Source organism: Amblyomma maculatum, chromosome 8, assembly GCF_055883805.1.
Source record: "Amblyomma maculatum isolate TAMU_Amacu chromosome 8, ASM5588380v1, whole genome shotgun sequence".
Classification (NCBI taxonomy): Eukaryota; Metazoa; Arthropoda; class Arachnida; order Ixodida; family Ixodidae; genus Amblyomma; species Amblyomma maculatum.
Genome location: NC_139351.1, coordinates 74,829,300 through 74,852,307, shown reverse-complemented (window position 1 = coordinate 74,852,307; position 23,008 = coordinate 74,829,300). Strand labels below are relative to the sequence as shown.

Here is a 23,008-nt window from a genome sequence, read left to right as displayed (position 1 = left end):
TGGTCTCCGTTCATTTGAATTAGCTCTGTATCAACGGCTTTCCGAACGGACTCACTAGACATAGCCATAGCTGATACTGACAAGGGCTCGTCAGCATCTTCGCGAATTTCTATCCGCGCCACGAGACTGCTCGGTCAGTTCGTTTCGCAGCCTAACGCTAGCTCCTCTAGCTGCGCCTGCGCGGCTACACTATCAGTTTCCTCCGCTCCCTGCCCTGAACTAGCAACTGTTTGCTCGTCCTGGTTATCCGCATTCGTCGAATGCCGGGAGGGGCAGCTCTCAACTGAATAAGTGCTTTCTGCCACAACGTCTAACTGTCGTTGCTCTAATCTTGCTAACGGCTCGTCCGTTTGTTCGCGCATTTTCAATCATGCCACGACACTGCTCAGGCAGTTCGTCTCGCCCCCTAATGCTAGCTCCTTTAGCTGCGCCTGTGGGGCTACACTAGCAGTTTCCGCCGCTCCCTTCCCTGAGCTAGCAACGCTTCGCTCGTCCAGGCTATCTGTATTCGTCGAATACCGGGAGGGGCAGCCCTCAACTGCACTAGTGCTTTCTGCCACGGGACCAAGGTCTAACTGTCGCTGCTCCGTTGCTTCGGAAGCAGTTTTAGCCTTTCCGCCGCCGGCATGCTCACGCATCAGCGCTCTCATCAATCTCTCTTCCTATCTTAGAATTTCCCGTTTTTTTCGCTTAATATCCAATTCAAGTTGCCGAATTACAAGACGCTCTTCCTCCGTCATGGGATATGCGTAAGCCTTGCTTTCAATCATATCTGGCGTCCTTATTGCCTAGTACCTCACTTTCCCTAGCACAAGCCAAGCCAACCTCGACCAGACGCGAGAAATCCGACTCACCCGTCACCAGCGTCGATGCGGGTAGTAACACCAAGCCCGGGAGTCACGCCTTAGCTGGTCGTCCTCGGCAGGTAGCCTGCACAGTCGTGCTTTGGCTGCCGCTGCTGCTGCCAGAGGCCTTGTTGCTTGCTGCTATGTGGTAGGGTGCCCAATCCTGTCGTACTGCGCCAGTAATATTATGCTGTCTTCGACAGGCAGTGAAGACACAGTAGACGATGATCAGATGATGGTCAAAAGGAGAATTATATTTACATAAGAAAAATAGTATACATTGGCAAACTGTAAATTACGGTAACAAGAGTCACACAGACAACTGTAACTTAAAACAAAATAGACTCTCGCAAAGAGAAGTCACTCTACAAGCTCTTACTTTTCTACCGAGCATTTCGGTTAAAGCCTAAGGACTGTAAATACGTGCTAAGCACGGAGCCTCAATTTTGACTGCCAAACATGATCCGAGGACCGCTTTTTGATGACAAACATCAACACCCGAGGGCGGTCACCTTCGGTGATCCGCCCCGAAAATAAAGCAGTAAATCAAATTATTGAAAAACATGCCACAACCCCCGTGGGTTGGGAATAATCTTGGACACAGGTCCTTAATTACGCCAAATAAAAATGCAACATTCAAAACACACACTCTCTCTACTCGCTGGTCCCCAAACCCTCTCAAAAGGCGCCTGTCTTTCCTTCCTCTCCCCGGCGTGTTTGTGACGCGATCTTGCAGCTGACGCCTTTTTGAAAGAAACGCCGCGGGGGATCTGGAGACTAGGCCACCCAGCCGTCCCGTTCGAGGAAAAAAGTGGGGGGGGGGGGCACTGTCTCATAGCTGTGTACAGTCGCCGTTGCTCGGACCCAATGTCTCGCGACACAGCGGGAGGCCGCTGGGCTGATTGCCTACTTGGGAGGGCCAAGGGTCGCGCCTATTGTCGCCTTCTGCAGGACATTTAGTGAGCGCTTGTGGCAGTGCAAAAAGCTTCATTAACGGCGTCTCGCTGCACCCATGCTTGGCGCCACGGCGGGACATCGCTGGACGAGCTGGCAGTAAAGTGGTTCGCAGAAGCGTGCCCCTGTTCCCGGCTGATAAGGATGCGTCTGCCGTTCGCTTCTTGGCGACGCCTCGGGGCGAAGGGACGAAACAAACCAAGGCTCGCGCGCGCCCGCGCTTAAGAAGAGGGGAGAAAAGGAAAAAAAACAGCGCTCGCTCCTTGGCCTCGCGCGTGCGGGGTTCGACCGCCAGCTCGACTCCACGTGCGAGCCGCTTTTCACTGCGGCCTTACAATGTATTTGTGTATTCTAAGTCATACTTCACTCCAGCCTAAACAGTTCTAACATTTTATTGCTCAGCATTTAGTATCTTCCATTGGCGCCTAAACTACGTAGTAGTTATTTCTTTCAGGAACGTTTTCTTGTTTTATCACCATAAATGTCGATTCTGCACACGAGCGTTGCCATGCGCGTGCTAGAATTACGTCAACGTGTCCTGCCTCTTCTTCCCACCAATAGTCTGCGGTTGCCTGATGTTTGTCATGGCTCAATCTCAAGCCGGGAAGCGCTCCGCGTTTTTGGATTAGCTTATATATGGCAGGAATGTAACCTGTAACATGTTTTCTAAAGTGCCACATGCATGAGTTTTGTACGCAGCACAAGAGGTCATATTTTGCAAGCAAAGAATTCTCCTTGATGCTTACCCAAATATGGGCTTCCCATATCTCGATAATTGCTCCAATGCAGTGCTGGCTTATTACGCCGGAAAGAAAAAAAACATAGTAGCATGATTATAAGCTTTAAAACTGTGCTGCAAGAGAAAATGAAGAAGTATATAATAAGTGTTCTGCAAGGCTGACATGTAGACTGCAGATGAGATCTTTCTGGCGTAACTATGAGCCTGTGACACACGATAGCTGCACGTGGGGAAGCCCCACAAAAAGTGTACCAGTTTTGATTTTTTTTTGCTTCTGCCCATGCCCTATCTGTTACAAGAACGACATCGCCATCGCTGAAATACAAGGCAATAGATCAACCGTGGCAGAGGTATAAAAAGATGTTTGTTATGTTTGTTTGAGTTGCTTCCTCTGGTGTCATCTGGACCTTCAAACCATTAGGCCCCTTGCCCTGCTCTGCGACAATACCGGCGCCGCCTTTCGGAAACGCCGCACTCACCAGCGATCCAGATAAGATGCTGCTTCCCCTACATCGCCAACCGGTCTTCCAGTGAGCCTGTGACCGGTCGCAGCTTCTGCACCAGATCTTACTGTAACCGCTTGGCCGTATGCGCGCTCTTCGGTGATTAAATAAAGAAATGTGATTCACAACACATATTTCTGATTGGCAAGAAAAATTGTGACCAATATATAAATCCCGACAGTAGCATTATGCATGCCAGTAGGCAGCCTTGACTTATAAATATTGCGATGCCAGTGAGTTTGGGTGCACGAAAATATTTAGAAGCCAGTGACATCTGATGCAGTATAATAAGATAGCCGACTATAGGTTTGAGTTGCCAAAATAGAAAAGCCACTCAATGGGATTATATATATATAATTATCGTTTAGACACTGGGCGACCGGCATCGTAGGTCTGCCGTCGTTTTCAATAGATAAATATATATGCCCTAAAGCATTTTTAGCCCGGTTATATACTGATTAAGGTAGCATTTTGGTCGAATGGCAATAAGGTACGACATTTATGCCACTTTTTCCAATGCTAAGCCAATGTTGGTCGATTAGTGTTGTGCTGCTTGAGTTAGATCGATTTTTAAGTAGAGCGGAGGCGATGTGCAAAATAAATTCCTTTGGATTTGTGAAGGCCCATGATCTTAACAGATCGTGTAAATAAATAGTCAGCATTGTGTTGAAAGCCTTTTTTTCTCAAAACCAACTGCAGTTTTAAAAATAGATCAAGAAATATGAAAGCCAATTAAGCTAACCTTCGAATTGAGCCTTTTGAGTACTTAGTGCACTAACGCATTGCTCTGGCGACGCTTGGCGGCGCCTTGAACGCATATTCAGTTTAGGTCGTTTTACCGTTCAATGGTAGGTCTGTAGAACTTTTGTTTGGGAAGAAATGAAATTTATGCGCTGCGCAATGCGAAATAAAACCTTTCCCAGTTCGCCCTAGTTTCGCATCTCTCGGTAAAGATTAGCGAATATTCATGTGTTGGAATCTTCATTTGCACTCTGGTGCTTATTTGCAAGTCTGGGCAGGTACGTCATAACCACTGTAAATATGCCTGATTCACTCCGTCCTTATACAAAAAAATCTGTCTTTATATAACGAAATTCCTTGAACGTAGGCGGGCAGGGTAATTTCCTGGTTTTCCAAAAATGCTGTGAGCGGTGACGGTAATATATTAGGTTCATGGGGCTGGAATATTATCACATAAGAGGCGTGCATGTTACAAGTCGTATTGTTAGCGCTTTGGCTTTCTTATTTCTTATCTCGCTAATATGCTCTGGATGCATATTCCTCGGGAATGGGGGTACCACTATTTTCTTTCTACATTTAGGGGGGACGTTAGTTTTACGGTACAGCCCGCGGTCAGTCAGCAAGCCTGCGATCTTCAGCATAGCTCTACCCGTGGGGGTGCTGCTTTGTCTCTCTAGCTGGGACATGCTAACTGTCAAAAGGCGTTTCTCCGTAAAGGTTTCTCCGTACAGGTGAAAGTTGGGCGTCATAGGGCTCTCTTGATACATCTTCGGATGGGAGAATCTAATTTTATTTTTTCATCTGCACTAAGGTTTTGGAAGGGTGTGGCGTATATGCCTGAATCGCCTGGTGACGTCATGATCTGTCGCGACCATGCATCGCACACCCTTTATCAAACACAACCAACATTTCATTGAACGCAACAAAGTTCACCAACGTTCTACAATTCGTTTACAAAAACAGGAAGGCAAAGTATCTGTCACTCATGGAGTCCAGCTATCATCATCATGGTAGACAAGGGGATTTATGAAGAATGTTGCACGATCCGGGGCGAGGCACAATTGACAAAGCGCTCGGCTGGGGATCCAAGGAATATAGGTTCGATTCCTGGTGGAGATAAGATTTATTTGTTTTTTACTCTCGCTCTCGAAAACGTGACAACCTCGGTCGACAGCCTCTCCCAACAGCTCCAGCTGACAACGATGAGAACCTAAAGGCTCTCGCCTTAAAATCTAGGACGACGAAAGCTACCTCAATGGAATGAAATAACAGCAACATGCAGACCCCTTTTTTGCATGCACACTCCTTAGTGAGCATTAATTGGGATCAACTGCTGTGAGAGATAACAAATGGAACTATATAAAGCCCAACTTTGTCGACGCCCTAAGTACAGCGCTACTAACAGCGTGTAGGCCTTTGGATCCAGTCTCCTCATAGCTTACGACCTAAATCACCCGCCAAATACACTGTAGCGTTCACGCGAAATATTATCACCACGGAACTATATGTGCCTGATTCGGCTCGCCTTGTGTAGCTTATCAGAAGAGGGCCTGCTTTGCCAGCCTGTTGTAGGCACAAATATCATCAGAAAGTTAATCCATTCGCTTCTACAGTGTAGATTACTTTAACAGGTAACTTATTTACGGGCGCCCTTGCTTTCGCATTTGTCATATTTAATTACTATTCTTCCACGCGTCACCTCTATAATATTATGAGTGTTGTGTGTTTTTCTGGCGCAAGGTGACGTGGATTAGATGTGATAAGTTTGTTGACTTATCAGGGAGTTTAGCTATTGGCCTGCAGTGCAGGGCAGAGGATTCAGTTCAGTTCAGGCGTTCAGTAGGGCAGAGGATTAGTGCCAAGTAAAATATTTTGATATTTTGAGATAAAACGATAGTCACAGAAAAACTGATATGAAATCCGTGAAAATAATATAATGTGCAAAATCAATGTAGCAGTACAATATTTTATCAGCCACTAAAAACCCAAACTCAAGATAATAAACCTATACAACACTGAGAAACATCAGACATTTGAGTCCAATATGTCTATCTGTCTGAAACCTTGAACCTTTCTAACAAATACCAAACTGGACAGCCCTTTTGAGGTGTGAATCGAACCAACCGGAAAACGTGTATCTCGAAACATTCGATACATGTCTGTTTCTACACTGTGGCTGGAGCAGGGCCCGGTCCAGTGTATAGCTGTGCTAAATCATATGTTGGACATATGTTTAGCAATAGAAAAAGCGTGGATACTTATGATGTTGCTCTTCCAGTGCTAAGTTTATAATTATACATATTCATATTGAGTGGCGTTTCTATTTTGGCAACTCAGCCGTATTTGTCGGCTCTCGTATGATTTCCCATCACACGTTCTTCACTGGCTTCAAATATTTTCATGCACCCGAACTCATTGGCAACGAAATATTCGTAGGCCAAGCCCACCTACTTACATTCATAATGTTAGTTTTGAGATTTATATGTTAGACTATTTTTTTCTTTCCAATCCATTGGTTTGGTTTGGTTTGTAGGGTTTAACGTCCTAAAGCGACTCAGGGGAGGCATTCATATGCATAAACCTGCTGATGCAGCTTAGAGGAAAAATCTGCTGAATAAAAATACGCAAGAATTATACATTGTGAATGACATTTCTTTCTTTAATAATTAAATAGTGCGTATTTTGCCAAGCGGTGTGAGTACAATCCGGCTCGGAAGTTGTAACCGGTGCCAGGCTCATTGGAAGACCGAATGTTGATGTAAGGGAAGCAGCATCTAGATAGCTTGTGAATGCGGGGATTCCGAAAGGCGTTGCCGGTATTGTCGCAGAGCAGGGCAGGGGGCGAAATGTGGGCAGATCCAGATGGCGTCTGAGAAAGCAACTCAACCAGATGTCTTTTTCTGCCTCTCCCGCAGTTGATTGCTACGGGCATTCATCTGATGCCCTGTATTTGAGAGCGATGTCGATGTCATGCTTGTAACAGATATGGTATCTGCAGAAACAAAAAGAAAATCAAAACAAGTACACTTTTTTTCGTGGCTCCCCACACGCAGCTACCGTGTGTCACAGGCTAAAATCTCCATCAGAAAGTTCTCATCAGTGGTATACCTGTAACAACTTTGCATGTCAGGTAATATATGCTAAATCACTTTCTTTTGCGGTGAAATTTCATAGTTTGTAGTCACGCTACCAGGATTTGTTTGTTTCGGAGTAATAAGCCACTCCTGCATGGGAGCAACGATCGAGATATAAGAAGGTCGTAGTTCGTAAGCATTAAGGAAAGCTTTTTTCTTGCAAAAAATGAACTCTTGTTCTATATATGAAACTCATGCGTAAGCGACTTGAGGAAAAGTTTCGCAGGTTACATTCCAGCTGTAGCTCCGCTAATGCAAAAAAGCGGAGCACTTTCCGGCTTGACAGCGAGCCATGTTGAATATCGGGAAACCTCAGAAAATTGCTGAGAAAAAAAGGCAGGACACGTTGTTGTAATTTCTTGCAGGCGCATGACGACATTCGTGTGCAGCAAGAAAAGTTACGGTAATAAGACATGTGAACAAGTCTTGGGAAGAATAATTGGTACATAGTTTCATGGATAACTACAAAGAGTCGAGCTTGGCAGCTAAGAGGCATCAGACGACTTACGCTTTAAAAAAGAGAAAAAACACCAACAGAACGTACTAAAAGCTGGATTACAAAAAAAGACAGAACTGCTATAAGCTGCAGTGAAATATGACTAGCGGTATAGAAATGCAAGCAATATGAGTTTATATCAATCATAACTTGCTATCTCTACACACAGCTTACAAGTGGTTATAGGCTAGTTTCCTTTCTCAAAGTGCTTCATCTAGAAAGCCATGCTGATGATACTCTCGTTATTGAATTGCGCTCGCTGGAGTTATGGACAGCGTAATGGCAAAATGGTGGTGATTCTCATAGCAGAATTCAAGATCAAAGGGACATCGCAAGCGAAAGTAAATGAAATTTTCATGCAGAAACGAATGAGTGTAAATATTTCTTGTAAAAAAACTGAAGTGAGAGCTGACAACATTCGACACGCTTAGCAAATATTGATTAATCAAGAGTGGGAAGCGGCTACATATCACCGCGTATGTGTACGCTCAGTATCTAATTACAATACCAATAGTAATTTTCTTTTGTAGAGCAGACCTCGAAATATTGGTCGTCATACTACAGGATTTTATTCTGAAAAATAATAATATTTGATTTTTGGCTAACGTTTGCATGTGAGAAATGCAAGTATATACAATAAATACTATGTGTGCAGCAAATGGAGCCTTTATTTCGGAATCACAAGTGAAATATTCCGAGCTAAAACATTCGGCGGACGTTGAACGAAAAATAACTCTGTCGCCCACCTTTAGCAATAACGTTTACGGTATTGACGTAAAAAAGAAAACGGCAACATGTTAATCTGAAATCGCCAACAATACTTATAATGAGTTATCGGAGTTTCGTTTAGTCTATTTGTGTTAGGGTTGTAACTGATTTAAAATTTTGACCCGTTCGAGGCTGCCGATTATGATTCGCGAGCGTTACTTTATGAAATCCTTACAGAAGCGGAGGGAAGCTGTGGCGTTTCGCACAAGCCGATTCTGAACAATCTCGCGATGGCTTCTTCTGGTTCCTTCGGTTACAGTTCTGGCTGCGATTGGCGGGGCTGAGACTGCGGCAATATCATTATTACTTGCGGTAGCGCTTATTTATTTATTCGTTCATCTATTAATTTTTATTTATGCTTTCTGCAGCACAACGGAGCGCAGTAGCAGTAGATGGTGTATTAGATATGCTTGAAACATACTATGTAGTGTTCAACGCTGGAACATAATACTACAATAAATACAAAATATTAGGCCTCGGAACCAATAAAAGCATGAACAAGAAGAGTGAAGTACATGGTCATTGGTGCGTCGCAAGCATGCACACAATTGATTATGCATCTTGAATGGGTGTAAGAAAACTGTCAATATCGAAGAAGCGAATGCTCCCATGTAATGCATCTTGGGTGAATGGTGTGTGAAAAACAACTGAATTCTAACTTGGCAATAAGTGCATAAAAGGCGTTAAATTAAGTTCGCGACGACGTCTGCTAGGCGTTTCTGGAGCAAAAGTACAGTGATTGGAGCAGAGGATGGCTGGAGCATTAAATATTGCAATTCAAGATTTTAGCGATTTGATGCGGCGACATGCAGAAAGCGTTAATTTCTGGGAGGGAGATGGCCGAAGAGGTTCAACAATAGTGCTCATAAAGAAGAAAAATAAAGCGCACTGCTTTTTTTTGGACATCCTCATACTTATAAATCGGTGATTGTGTATATGAATTCCAAACTACACAAGCATAGTCTAAAACTGGATAAATACTGATTTATGCATTAGTAGCTTAAGGTATACAAGCTAATTAGTTAATGTAGGCAAAAAGAAGTTTAACTATTCAGCTGCTTTGTTAGAGATGTAAGTAATGTGATTAGTCCAAGACAAGTTATGCAATATACATGCAGAAAATATATTTCCAGCCCCAGTCTATCATGTCTGAAATCGCTTTCGAGTTTACGGCCGCTCGAACAGCGCCGCAGCAAAGCCAGCCTGTCATTATTTCGAAGTTTTTTGACAGCCATCTGCGAAGCGCACCCTATATGTTTCCGCCGGCATGCATATCTCACTGCAGTCTCCATCCACTCCAGCAAATCTATCCACGCACGCGAAACATTACCTGTGCAGCTTCGTTTTTCTCTCGTAGCACTACACACCGGTTTCTAGAAAGTAAAATTTTCAAGAAATCCATGACTAAAATCACAACATGGTTGGACCCGTCAATGACAATAAATTCTGCTTGAAAAACTGATCCGCCTAGTTTATCTTCTACGTTACATACTCTCTAACGCTGCAACGATTCACCACTTAGTCCACAAAATGTTGATGTCGATTCACACTGAAACATCACTCTGTGACCTAGCAGTTGTTCAAATTCTAAACTCATTACTGAAACTGTTGCACGAGTGTCGACAAGATTTCATGTGACTACGCCATCTACAGACACGCTAACTTTGTATTTGAGCAATAAAACAGATGGAAGTACATTGGTACAAGGCGCAGGATTTAAGCGACCTCAGATCCATCGTTCACGCTGACTAAGTTTCCTGATGCGATGAAGAGCGCCGGCATGACGATGAAGACTGGCGTGGGCGGAATTCAGGAACAGGAGTCACGCTGCAATCTGACGCTGGAGAAGGGGCTCCCTCCTTGTCCTGGGAACGGGTCAGTGCAGTTGGGGTGAAAAGACCGACGGTTGGGAAGATACTGTTGCTAGTACTCTGGCTCTGCAGTGTATGTGGTGTTACCGTAGCGAGATGAGGGCCGATACTGCTGCTGACAGCCTGGCTCTCCAGCCTAGGTTGTGGTACCATAGCGACGTGAATGGCTACGATGGAAAAACCGCGAGATGTGACCAGGATTTCCACACCGGTAGCAAATCATAGACGGAATAACAGAAGTCCGCCTCGGGAAGACATCATCGCTGTCAGGACCACTATGGACGGCGTTACGCCTCACGGCCTCCTCGAAGTATACTGGCGGCGGCTCAGTAGAGCGCACACGTGTTTCGTGGTGCGATTGTGCAGTATGACAATATAGGCAGTGCCGGGACTGTTGGTGCACATACTACACATCAGAGTCCACTGTGGTGACAGAATGGGGCTCAGAAGAAGGCAGCGGATACATAGATGCTTGTTCAATGGGACGGTAGTTTGTATATTGCCAGCGAATGAGCTCGTCGCGTAAAATCTGGCGAATGGTAGTGGCAAGGTCACTGTTGGATGTGGATTCAATAGCTGCCACCAGAGCGACCAAACTTTGGAATAATTCTACGCATCTTAAGGCTTGCACATGTGTGGCAATGCTCGATCACGTTTAACACCGATACCAGGTTCTCTTTACCAATCAGGTAGGTGTAGATGTCCTCGGCGAAGCCTTTTAGCAAGTGGCCGACCTTTTCCTTGTCATGCATGCAAGGTGAAGTGACTTTGCAAAGGTTCAGGACCGCCTCTATGTACTAGGTGCAGGTCTCACTTGGAAGCGGAGCTCAGTGAGCCAGTGTCTGTTCTTCACACTTCTTCATTGCATTGGAGTACCCGAAGTAATTGCTGAGCTCTTCTACGAAACGCGCCCAAGACGCGAAGGAATCTTCGTGGTTCTCGTAGCACGTAAGCGCCGTGTCTGCGAGCGCAAGCACCAAGTTTGCAATTTGGGCGGTCGCGTCCCACCTGTTATACCGGCTGACGCGTTGATAGTGTGTCAGCATTCCATCCACAGCTTCACCGGCAGAGCTCGCGAAGGATCGGCGCTCGCGGTAATGCGGCCAGAAGGTGCTCTATGCTGACCTTGGCGCGGCGTCTCCGTCCACGGAAATCTCAGGAATATAAGGCGGTAAACCGGCAAGCCGTCGACTGCGGCGAGGTCCAAGTGATGGAGCCGTTGCTGACGCGGTCGGTCGTACCCAGCAAGCCTTCACCAAGTTGTTACGCTGAAAGTTTTCGTAGAACACGGGGTGTCGAGAACACCGTGTCAGCGGTCAGTCGTTTCTGGCTCCACTTTCTTCTTTTCCTTCCCTGGAGCATCTTCATCTTCTTTGCAGCCCGTTACAGTATTGTGGTTAATGTGATCGTATTTGCCGAATGACTCGATTAGGTGTCTTGCTCCTATTACGACGACACAATGCGGCCACCATCTTGTTTCACGTCATGGTTGCCTGCATAGGAGCACTATATACACTCTTCTAGAACAACTTTGAGGCAAAATTGGTATGCTTAGCTGCATAATGTAGAGCAAGATTGGCATAGAAAATGGATTCTTCCAACTATATTATTATGTGCTCTGTAAATGCTGCCAACTTTTTTTATTTGCAAGTATTGAAAAACGCGAGGAAGAGAACATTGTCAAAGGGTTGTTCAAGTAATCCGGGTTCGATGACAAGGGAGGATATACTTTATTTCAGAAAATGCTCTCTCGATGCTGACGTGCGTAGGTGGCACTACAAGCGCTACTATAGGAGTTGTTGTTATGCTCTCAGATACTATAGCTGGTGAATACAATTCTGAAAGCCAACTCTTTCTAAAATGTGAAAACACTCGAGTCTGCTTATTCTGGGCACCTTTTGAAATGCGTTGGACAAGCTCTGTACTTCAATTTGTAGAAAACTGCTACTGTCTGCAATTCCTCAGGCAGTCTTTTCTTTCCGCACGAAACGCTTCAATCTTATTCTGGGCACCTTTTGAAATGCATAGGACAAGCTCTATACTTCAATTTGTAGAAAACTGCTACTGTCTGCAATTCCTCAGGCAGTCTTTTCTTTCCGCACGAAACGCTTCAATCTCATCCTTAGCGTGTAAGCTATTAAGCGGGAGATTCTGCTTGCGCCTGTAGCGGTACTTGATCGCTGCCGGCGATCCTAAGTCCAGTGCGCTTCCATATTGCAACCAAATGTTGTTCTGGTCTGCACCTTTCCTGGTTGGTCAACGTATTGTGAATTCTAGGGCCTCACGCGGCAGTTAACCTATTGCACAGTTGTGCCACGCGGCAGTTAACCTATTGCACAGTTGCTGCCCATCCGTCCTCCAGTTTTTCCCTTATTGCGTAGCCGCAGGTTCCTTCACTGCGCTCGTCCTCACCAAACACCCTGCTTTTCAAAGGTTTTTCCCTATCTCCCTCATCACTGCGAAAACCGTAGACCATGTTACTCATTACTTACGTTTTCTTTTTAGTGCCCTTCTAGCTTTGAGTACCAGCCTTCTACAATGTCCTAGGTATTCACTTCAGTAATGGTGGATAAAGCAATGAAACGTATTCTGCTTTTTCGACACCGTAGTTGTATGGGCCGAAACAATAGCTCGCCAAAAGAGCTTGTGAAATAATACTCTTACGAGTAACTGCACTCCGTTTCTTGCTCGACACAGTTTTCACATTTGAGCGTCGGAGCTTCTCACCTGGCATAGTTTAGGTGAAAAAGGGAAATAAAACAAGCCAGCAAAGCTAGGGACAGAAGAAAGAGAAGACAAAAGGGGAAGTAGACATATGGTATCATCGTTGTGCTATATTCACATACAAATCAAGAGCCGATCTGTAGATTGCTGCTCAAGGCGGCCTTCCCACCATCAGCATCGGCTTATCATTCTCATGTGTCGGTCAACCAAATTTTATCTGCGGGGCTTCGCATGGCATATGACTGCCATGCACCTGCCATATGACTCTGGGCTGTCGTGGAAAAATGGAAAAATAAAATAATTTCTTACAATTTTTAACAGAGTCATCATTTCGTTTTTGAATGCTGCATTTTTATATATTTATTTGTGTAAATACTTACCACAACTTACAAATTATATCCTATTGTTTTACTGCCTAGGAAGTCTCTCAAAGGGGGCAACTTTCTCCATGGCTCATTGCGCCGTTGCGCACTTCACCGCGACCACCAGTGTTCAGGATGAAACGATAGGCCGACACCAGAGAATGGTGCTATGCATTTAGCGATATATTTTCCTTTCTTCTCATCTTTCTGCAAGGGACGATTTTTAATATGGTTGTAATTTTTGCGGTGAGCAGTGGTCGCTTTTTAAAGAAGCGAGAAGAGCGCGTTACAACTAGCGATGAAAACAAACACAAAGTATGTAAGTTGCCAGCAAATGTGGTTCGGAACCGCACCGCGTAATGGTTTGAAACGGTTCCTCTTTTTTGCTCCAGCTTGGGTTCAGTTCCAAGATGGCGAAAAAAAATTGGGTTTGGTTCGTTTCTGGTTCCGGGCGTAAATTCGGGTTCTGTTCCAGTTTGACAATCTCTACAACGGCCCCTAGAATGTCTTTAATATCGTGTGTAATAGGATCCCAAAATATAACAGTCTCAGGCGAGCGGGCAAAATAGGGCATTATTATACACTTCGTGTTAAAGGGAAGCCTTCGGAGAGCTAAAGCCATATTTCGCCAATGTTTCATGTTCTGTTTCGGAGCAATATTGTCATCTGGTACGTTGTAAGAACGACCCTATTGCAATCACAATAATGAACAAACTCGTATGAAAACATCACATGTTAGCACCGAGGTCTGTAAAAAAAAAACACAAATTAGCGGCTTCAGCAGTCGTCAACAACCAACCGCGTGCGCCCCACGCAAGTGCTAATGACTACCTGTGACAAGGCGTCGGTGCCCATTTGCGGCCTGTAAAGAGCCAATCATTCATTCTTTTCTAATGATGCTTGAACTTCGAGGCACGTTCGCTTATCGTATGTCACAGGACGAATTTATTCGGAAACAAAGAACTGATTGTTGGAGCGTTAATCGCTTGGATAGCGAATAGATCGACGTAAAGGTTACTGAGGAATAATCTATTATTCCGCGATTAGATGATGACATTGCTGCGCGTAAAAGGGTATATATGGCGAGCGGTGATTAGGGACCTAAAGCGAAAAAGCAGAAATGTAGCCTTATGTCTTGCGTGCAGAAAACCAACGTAGTGCACAAACGTGTGTTAAGAGAAATACAGTTCCTTGCAGGTTGGGGCAGATGTACCAAGCGAACATGTCTTGTCTAAGAAATTATCCGGGCAGATCTTAAATACTGCATTGAAATACTTTGAGTAACAAAAACGTTGGAGAGTGTATTTGGCATGTGTTCAGAATATGTACGACCAAGTAGAAATTGAAATCAGGACAAAATAGTAAATCTAAACATAGTAAAGCGTAGCAGGGGGTGGCAGAAAGTTAGGTGGGCGGATGAGGTTAAGAATTTTGCGGGGATCAAAATGATGCAGCTAGCACAGAACCGGGTTAAGTGGAGAAATATGGTAGAGGCCTTCGCCCTGCAGTGGGTATAGTCAGGCTAATGAAGATGATGATGAGTAAATCTGTTCTATCTACCAGATACATGGAAAGCAGAAACATTCAGGCTAAAGAAAAGAGCTATATTGAATTGCAGGTCAACGCAGCTTTAAGAAATTACAGGTTTAAATATAAAGGCCCTCACTGGGGTTGAATGTAGGCACATATAGCCAGCCGAACTCAACCTACTCCTCAGTATTTATTAGCCCTAATTGTTTGCTGGAACAAACGCTCATAAGTGCTGTATTTTACACTAACTGTTGAAGATCTATATGATATACCAGTTGGCGTATTTCAGTCCGATACTTTTGTGAAAATTCTTAAAATACACCACAGACAAAGCTAGAGTGAACAGGATGACTGTTTTAGTTGTTCTACTTGGTTATGTTTTCAAGTTCTGTTGATCTTTATGTTCGTATTTGTATGACTTCTCCATTCTGCTTAGGCCAGGTGCTGATCAGTGGTTTGACTCAAGATGTCAAATACAATAATGAAAGTGGACAGAGTGGGCCAGAGAATAAGTGAACAAGCCTGTCTATACCTATTTAATAGGTTGAAATAGGGATGAAAGGCATATAACGTGAAGATCATGTAATGATTCGTAGAGAAACCTAGCTCCCCAAAATTCAAAAGAAAGCAATCGTTGTAAGATGCAGTGAAAGTTAGATTTACAGACTAAATTACAGTTTGGTGAAGACTTCATAGCCACAATTACATTAAAACAGACCTATTTGTATATGTATGAGAGAACGCTCTTCCTGCATTAGACTTTAGAATGTCAGTGCTTCATATAATTCTGGTTACGATATGGCAACAAGATTATATTAATACTGATGGATATTAGGACACATTATAATTTGGTATTACATACATCGCAAGACAGAGTATGATGCAAAATAGCTGCCGGACAAATTACGTTAGGTTGAGACCTTTCAATCTACAGTATTATATTTGCTTCATGTGATTTTGTTATTTTCATGGCTAACTGATAAGCGTGCTTAATTTTGAGATTTGCGAGCGTTTATTAGTTTAATTACGCGCACCTCTTCATTTTATTTGTGTCAATGCAGGGTTATTTACAACAGCAAACCACTGATAAGAATACAAGTGTGAATTTAGCAGATTTTCGTAATCTTTCGCTATATTTCTAAAAATATTGGCATATCACAACAAAGATTAAACATAATCATGTTTTTGTATTCTGTTTTTATTTAAGTCTAAATTCAATTGAAACACCAAGCTGCAGTACCCAGCCACAAAGGTGTAGATTGAAGAAACAATATAAAAATTCAAGCCACGAAAACACGAGCCCTAATCTGCAGGAAGCTTTCCAATTAAAGTTCTGTGTGTATTTAGGTACTAGCATAACATTGGTCAGATTGTTCCGAGTTATAGCAGCGACTCCAATCTAGCTTAACTACGATAGGTTGGCTGATGGCATGAGATCTTCATTGGCTGAGTATCGTTGCCAGCCGAGTGCCGATGAAGGAACGAATCTAAGACGGTGACCTGATTTTCGCCACCATCTACATTTCATTATCTCTGAATTGCTGCTTCCTACTTAAGGCTGCTGACGTCATCACCGTGACATCAATTTCAAGGAAATCAAAAATGGAAATTTGCCCTTATATAAATGTGCATCGATGCCTTTTGATAATACGCTGGCTGCAGTCCAACTTGCGGGGAAAAATGAAGTCAGCACTCCCCTGCCTGCTTGTGCTGCTGGCATTATATTCGGTCTCAGAGTAAGCACCAATTGTTTTCACATTGAAAATCGTTAGAAAAGGTGTCTATGATACACTCACCTTTGTTGTGCTACCGGAGTACTTTAAATTATTATACCTTTAATACTGTATTTATCCATTACAGGGTAAAGGAATTATATCCCTAACAATTGCATGGTTCAGCAGTTAAAACACACTACATTACTGCTGCGCTAGTTGTCGCCTATAGCTACATTAAAATTTCAAATATAGGGAATATAAAATCAGATGTATGCACCCTACAGCCATACAAATATGAATCATTTTCGTATTAACTGGTTGTTTTAGGCACGTATTTTTGCAGAACTAATCAGGGCCTGACACGTTTAAATGTCCTAAAAGCGTTTCTTTTACCACTGGGACAGGAAGCATGCTTCTTGTTCATTAGCTGTCGCCAGACCGTCGTCAAGGTATACATTGTTGTTACTTTGAGGCCGCTTTACGACTAAACCATTGGCAGAGCTCCATAAAATTTCAGGAATAAATCACATAATGTGCGACATCCATTTGACTGAAACTGTTGGTCGACCTCAGAAGTCCAATAGCATTTGGGGGTTTATTCAATCCGCTAGCATTACAAGCTGCAGGCAGCGATCTCGAAAGAGTATTTTCTGCCGGTCCTTTTTTGTGCAGGAAATTAAATGAAGATGTAGAAGGACGCACAAGATTCGCTGCATAATTAGATATGCTAGCGCGTTTATTATCATTGATTTTATCTAAAATTGATCACATACATTTTTAAGTTAGTTTTTGGGGAAAGGGAAGGGCAACATATCGATCACTTAGTGAACACCAATGACCTCCAACTTTTCCACAGGATGGGAGGTAATATGGCCGCACCAAGAATTCTGTAATATTCCTATTGACTGTTGATGTCCGTCGTAGTTCACGCGGTATTTTTTTCCTGCGCCGTCTTTATCAATTGCGGATTATGACCATAGAGAAGCCTTTTTGATCAAACTAGCTGCATTCGCTTGAAACAAAAAAAAAATTCGGTCTCCAAGTAGCCTTCGATCCCGTGTCATTGATAACGTAAATATTGGTTTGCAATTGCTTCTCCACCGTCGCCAAAGGCAAACATACTACCTACTTGACTCCCAGTCTCCTGCGCTGAGTATGGAACATCGGTGTCTTCATCGGCTTCCATCCATTCGCAATTCCTCCTGAACCAACGGCTGCTTCAATGCACTATTGAGCTATGTTAAGCAGCTCAAAAATTGTCATGCTATATCTAATGCGCCCATTTTGTGATTTAGGCGATTGCTGTAGCAGTCTGTGTTAATTTGCAATCGAGCATCGAAAGGAAACATTCGACTCATAAATATATCTCATCCACAAGTATTCATTTGGCACTTTAGAGAAATCCCAACGAATACTCCCTACTTTTTATCAGGTGCTCCGAATTTAAATTTTCTTATCATTCCCGGTATTTTGTTGGTTGTGGGTGCGAACGAGTTCCAACTTGAAGTTAAATTTTTGCGTTTTTGTAGCCCGCGCGCTCTGAAATGTGTACACTTGTAAGATATATTGGCTCAGTTGCACTGTTTAGCATAATTCCAATTTCACAGGATGGAATCTAAAGTTTAAAATGTCTAATTAAATGTATCAGGTTGCCATTAGTGAATATAATCCTTTCTGTTTGCTGAGTATTTATTGGCGCTCTGCTGCAATATCTTCTGGACGTAACTCATAAAGGATGGATGCAATTTGTATCCTGCAAACTACTGATATTTATTATTTATCCGCATTCCAAAAGCTATCCCACAACTCTTTCTAATCATACATTTTGAGATTTTGTAATTTTCAATTGAATTGTCTCTTGCTTTTGAAACAGGAATTGTTTATTTCAATAGAAAAAAACACAAATATTAAAGCGTTTTGCGCATCAAAAGAAAACATTAGGGCAATATAGCGCGTTTTAATATTTTTTCAGGTGTTACAACCCAGGAACTGGTCATCTTCCAGGCAGCACCTGTCTTCCATTGGTAACTGCACTCACGTTTTGCTTCGACAAGTCCTCGCCCTACCAGCTTTGAGACTAGAACGCCACAAAAGATTTTGCCAAATTGTCCAAACCACTTATAGGACACAAAATCTACCATGAGAAGTCACCAGCTTTACCGGTGACCTTTAGGTTATAAAATAACAAAAAAGTATGTAAAAAAACTGAGCGGGGAAAGCACGTGCATTTTATGGTATTCCAAACTGGTATTCCAAAGAAGTAGTAGTGCTTATGAATTTGTTCGCGAACACGAAATTTGTGGGCAATTATTCTTTCGAACAACACGCATCCTCTACTTTGGATTTGACCTGTGAACATCCTGAATTTTATGTCATAGATGCTGAAGTTCTTACAACATGGACAGAGAAGTTCACACTACGTAGTTTAGCTCACTCAATGAGACCTTGTCTCCATGCTTCATATCGCTGCTGTAAAAATTTAATTCAGTGAAAAAGAATGAAACGGCTGTAAACAATGAAAAAAATTGTTTCTGTTGTGCGTGTTGAACGAATGTCCTGTTCAACTGAACTGATATTAAATGTATTTAATTTGAAGAACAAGTACAACAGCAGTTGATAAAATGAACTAGTCTCTTATCAAAGTGCTAGTTTTGGCACAGGAAACAGATACGGGGTACAAATGCCGGTGACAAAATTTTTTGTACGCATTTGCATGAATAGTTTCTTGCTTAAAGGTAGGAATCGGAGTATACATCATGTGATATGCGACAGTCGAAAGAAACGGAAAGCGACTGTTAGATAAGATATAATTGTGTGAAATATTTTACCTATACTGTGTGAATAAGAACCAAAGATATTAACAGGCTCTCTGTACAACAACGAAAAAAATAGGATTGCGCTACATTTCGCCATAAAAATACCGTTACTTTACATTATGACACTCTTTAATGAGCGAGAAATAATGTAGCTTCCTTGTACTGTTACTTGGAAAGTGTTCCGAAAATGTTTACCAGTGCATGCTAATAATTCATCGGCTGCATAAATTTTGAATGGCCCGAATGATAAAATTATTGTTTTCTTGCTTCCTGCATGCCTTTAACAGTACACAAATGATATAAGAGAGGTTGTTATCTGACAAAAATGTAGATACAGCAAATGGCGAGTTGTAATCTCGAGCGAGTCGTAGTGGCTTAATGAGACGTTTGTGGACAAGTGGTGCTGCGCGTTCCTGTCGGTTGAAAATACTAAAATGCAGAAAGCACGTTTCTGAAAAATGATAAGTAGTTACAAGAAGGAACGTAAAATATAGCATTATGATTCGACACGCTATCTGGACGGCGGCAATAAAATCTTCCGAATTATATCATTTATATTGTTTCGGAACACAGGGCTGACAAGCTTAAGAAAAAATCATGTGTGACTTAGAGGCTTACACATGTTATTGATATGCTTCTTGAAATGTAATGACGAGCACAGCATGCTGCGAAAGTATCGCCATGGTGATTGCGTTCAACTTTTTATTGCTTTGATTTTTTATGAACAATTACTTTCCCTACCTGAGGTAAAATATCGGATAATTTGTTTTGAATGCAGTTTAACGTCAATCTCCAGTCACGAAACCAGTTAGCTATAATAGTTAGTTTCCTGCCACATTCTTCTATACGATCAATATATTTACCGAAAAAGAATTCTGCCCCATCATCAGCATATAGAACGGTATCGCCGTCTTCCTGCACTTCGGCAAATCATTTAATATATACAAGAAAACAAAAGTGGTCCTATTACCTATCCTTGATGTACTGCATGCCAGACTGCAAAAAGTTGGCAAGTGTGTGTTTCTATTTGCATCACTTCCTATTTTTTTCAAATATAGCTTCGTAAAAGATGTATATGCCTCCTAGCACATTGATAGCTCGCTTTTATAATAAGAATTGCTAGTCAGCAGTATAAAATTTCTTCTTTATCTGCAAAAATATGCCAATAACTATTTCTTCACTAGTGAAATCATCACATCTTATTTACACTGTACATAAACACGGTGCTTGTTGAATTACGAGCCCGGAATCACCGCTTTTGACAAACTATCACAGCACATTTGTAGAAAACGCTTAACAATGGCTTAGATTAAGCTTTATCAAACATTGTATAGGTTGTCGATAAGAGTTATATCGACCGGTTAGTTTGCTGATCTAGATTCCATCGCTTAAACCAACGTGTGATTCTTGATATTATAAGAGATTCATGGTATGTTTTATGCGCCGGGCGACATGCAATGTTAAATCAGTTTTTAAAAAAAGAAAGAGCATGTCCATTTTTGAACCGAATCGTCTTATTATGATAACGCTCAACCAGGAGGTTTGACACCCGTACCAACTTAGCTATGTGTGCATCAATATTACAGCCAAAATAACATATTCCTAACATTCATTTGCGAGCATTAGAGCCTTCATTCAGGAATAATGAGAAGAAATTTGCAAATGCCGAATTATTTTCCGCCACAGCTTTCTTGAGTTTAAAGTTATTCCCAAATTTCAGTTTGGTTAAGAAACAGGTATTACACTCAGAAGTAGTTCCCATGTGATTTCGCCAAGTACATTTTTAAAGGAGATGATGTATTCTAGAACGAGATCTAATTATCCAAAATCTTTTATATATCAATAAAAAAATTGTAGATAGTCAAAAAATAAATACTTTTACCATAGTAACAATCAGACTAGCAGGATTAGGCAGCTTAGAAGACAGCTCCAGGGGCACTAGATAAAAGCGCATATTTCTCAGCTAGGGCGCACACAAGCGCTAATAGGAGAGTACAGCTCATAAAAACGCATATTTCTGTCTGAAAGTATATTGGGCCGAGAAATAGCGACCTTGTCCCAACGACGTCTTTTTGACATTGGAATTACAAAGTGTTGCTGTGAAATAAGCAAATGAATAAACCTTACGTTGGCGCTATATTTAATTCAGCTGCTCTTCAAAACCCTCAAACGCTCTCAAAGTGAATCTCTGTTCAGCCAGGAACTTAAAAAGCCAATCAGTATTGTGCAATGTGAAAATGGTTTACATCTAAACTAATATTGCACACATATTATGCCTTTGAACACCCGACCGCAGACTTCACATGACCCGGGAACTGTGTTCTTACTAAAGGTCTTTGCGTTTAGCTTAGTAGCTCTCTACGTAGACCTTGATAAAGCTAGTTGTCTGCTCACCCGGCAAGCCAGCTTCAGCTGAATGAAAGCACGACTGTAACCTCTATACATGGCCTGGGAAGCAGGCTTTCGCAAAGACGTGGGATTTAGCGCAGAATGCTTTGTCGTAATACCGCGTCTAAAGCAGATCGGTCATCGGAGCATCAACTCGAAGTTTATACGAATCACAAAACGCCCTGTCAGATTGTAAACAATCTGGCATGCTATTCAGCACTGGAGAAGAAAAATGGGCGAAGAGGGTCGTGATGGGTTATTATTTAATGAGAAGAGGTATGTAAATATGTACAAGCATGGTAACCTATATGAACACAAGCATGTGTGTTGTATGGCGTGATGCCTCTGCTTCGTAATTCAGTAAGAGGAAGCCTCCTTACAACGTGCGATATGTGACGGTGCCTAAACGAGAGCTAAAGTGCTGAGAGTTATCGAACTATAATATTTAATCATTAGTGAAATGCTTGTCAAAACACTTAGATCCCAAGTGCGCAGCTTTCCGAAAGCTGCTTACGGCTGTAAACACAAATAGTAATCTTCTAAATAGCAGGCTAAACCATTGCGCCGCTCATGTTGGACTGAAGATTCTAAGAGTATTATTTTCTATTATCTGCAAAGACGAAATACGTAAGCAAAAGAAAGCTAACGATGATTGCCTTTTCTAACTGTGTGATTCAATAAATTTGTTTTATGCAGTGCAATCCAGGACAAATGGCGGGAACGCCATGCGGCCCAAACTGCATGTGCGTCTGGAGCGCAGGCCAAAACGGAGGGCGACGTAGACTCCGTTGCGTTACTAGGTCTTCTGGAGGCGGTTAGGTCAAAAGCTGGCGCACAACAATAAATGTCATGAACCTAAAGTTTTAATAAAGAATATACAAAGATGCCCTCACGACTCCTGTAATAATATCAGTGAACATGTGTTAAATTAAGTCAGAGAAGCACGTTTGCGCACAATTGCTTTCTCGAGGGACCAGTTCTAGACTTATTTACTATTATTTGGAGATTAGTGTCAATATACGAAAACAAATCAAAGCCACTTCACTAAAACAAATGGATAATTTTATTACCAGAAAGACAACAAATGTCTAATTGTTGGGTCTCTAATTGAAATCTTGTTCAGACCTCTTCATGGTGACGCCTTTTTTCTTAACCATAAAGCATAATTCAGAAGAGAGTTCTTTATCTGTATTATTTAGTGCGCCTAACCGAATAATGTTCGCAAATAATATGTATTTTACAGAAGAAAATGTTGCTATGGATGCAAATTCCTGCGTTTACCAGTATAATGGAAAGGAGGTGATATTAGTAAACCGACTGTTCTCTATCAAATAAAGATATGTTCTTTATATATTCAGAATTAAACACGGCCAGTTATGTTGTCAGATAAATCTATTTTACCTTTGCCCCATCACAATTTTT

The 23,008-nt window shown here is 42.3% G+C and overlaps 1 long non-coding RNA gene across 1 annotated transcript; it reads left to right on the top strand.

Annotated features, from left to right (window-relative positions):
• Positions 1 to 16,246: 16,246 nt before the first annotated feature.
• On the top strand, positions 16,247 to 22,473 carry LOC146181538 (uncharacterized). Its single transcript, XR_014700225.1, has 3 exons — positions 16,247 to 16,403; positions 18,355 to 18,406; positions 22,283 to 22,473. It is a non-coding gene; the product is annotated as an uncharacterized LOC146181538 (long non-coding RNA).
• The last annotated feature ends 535 nt before the right edge of the window (positions 22,474 to 23,008 follow it).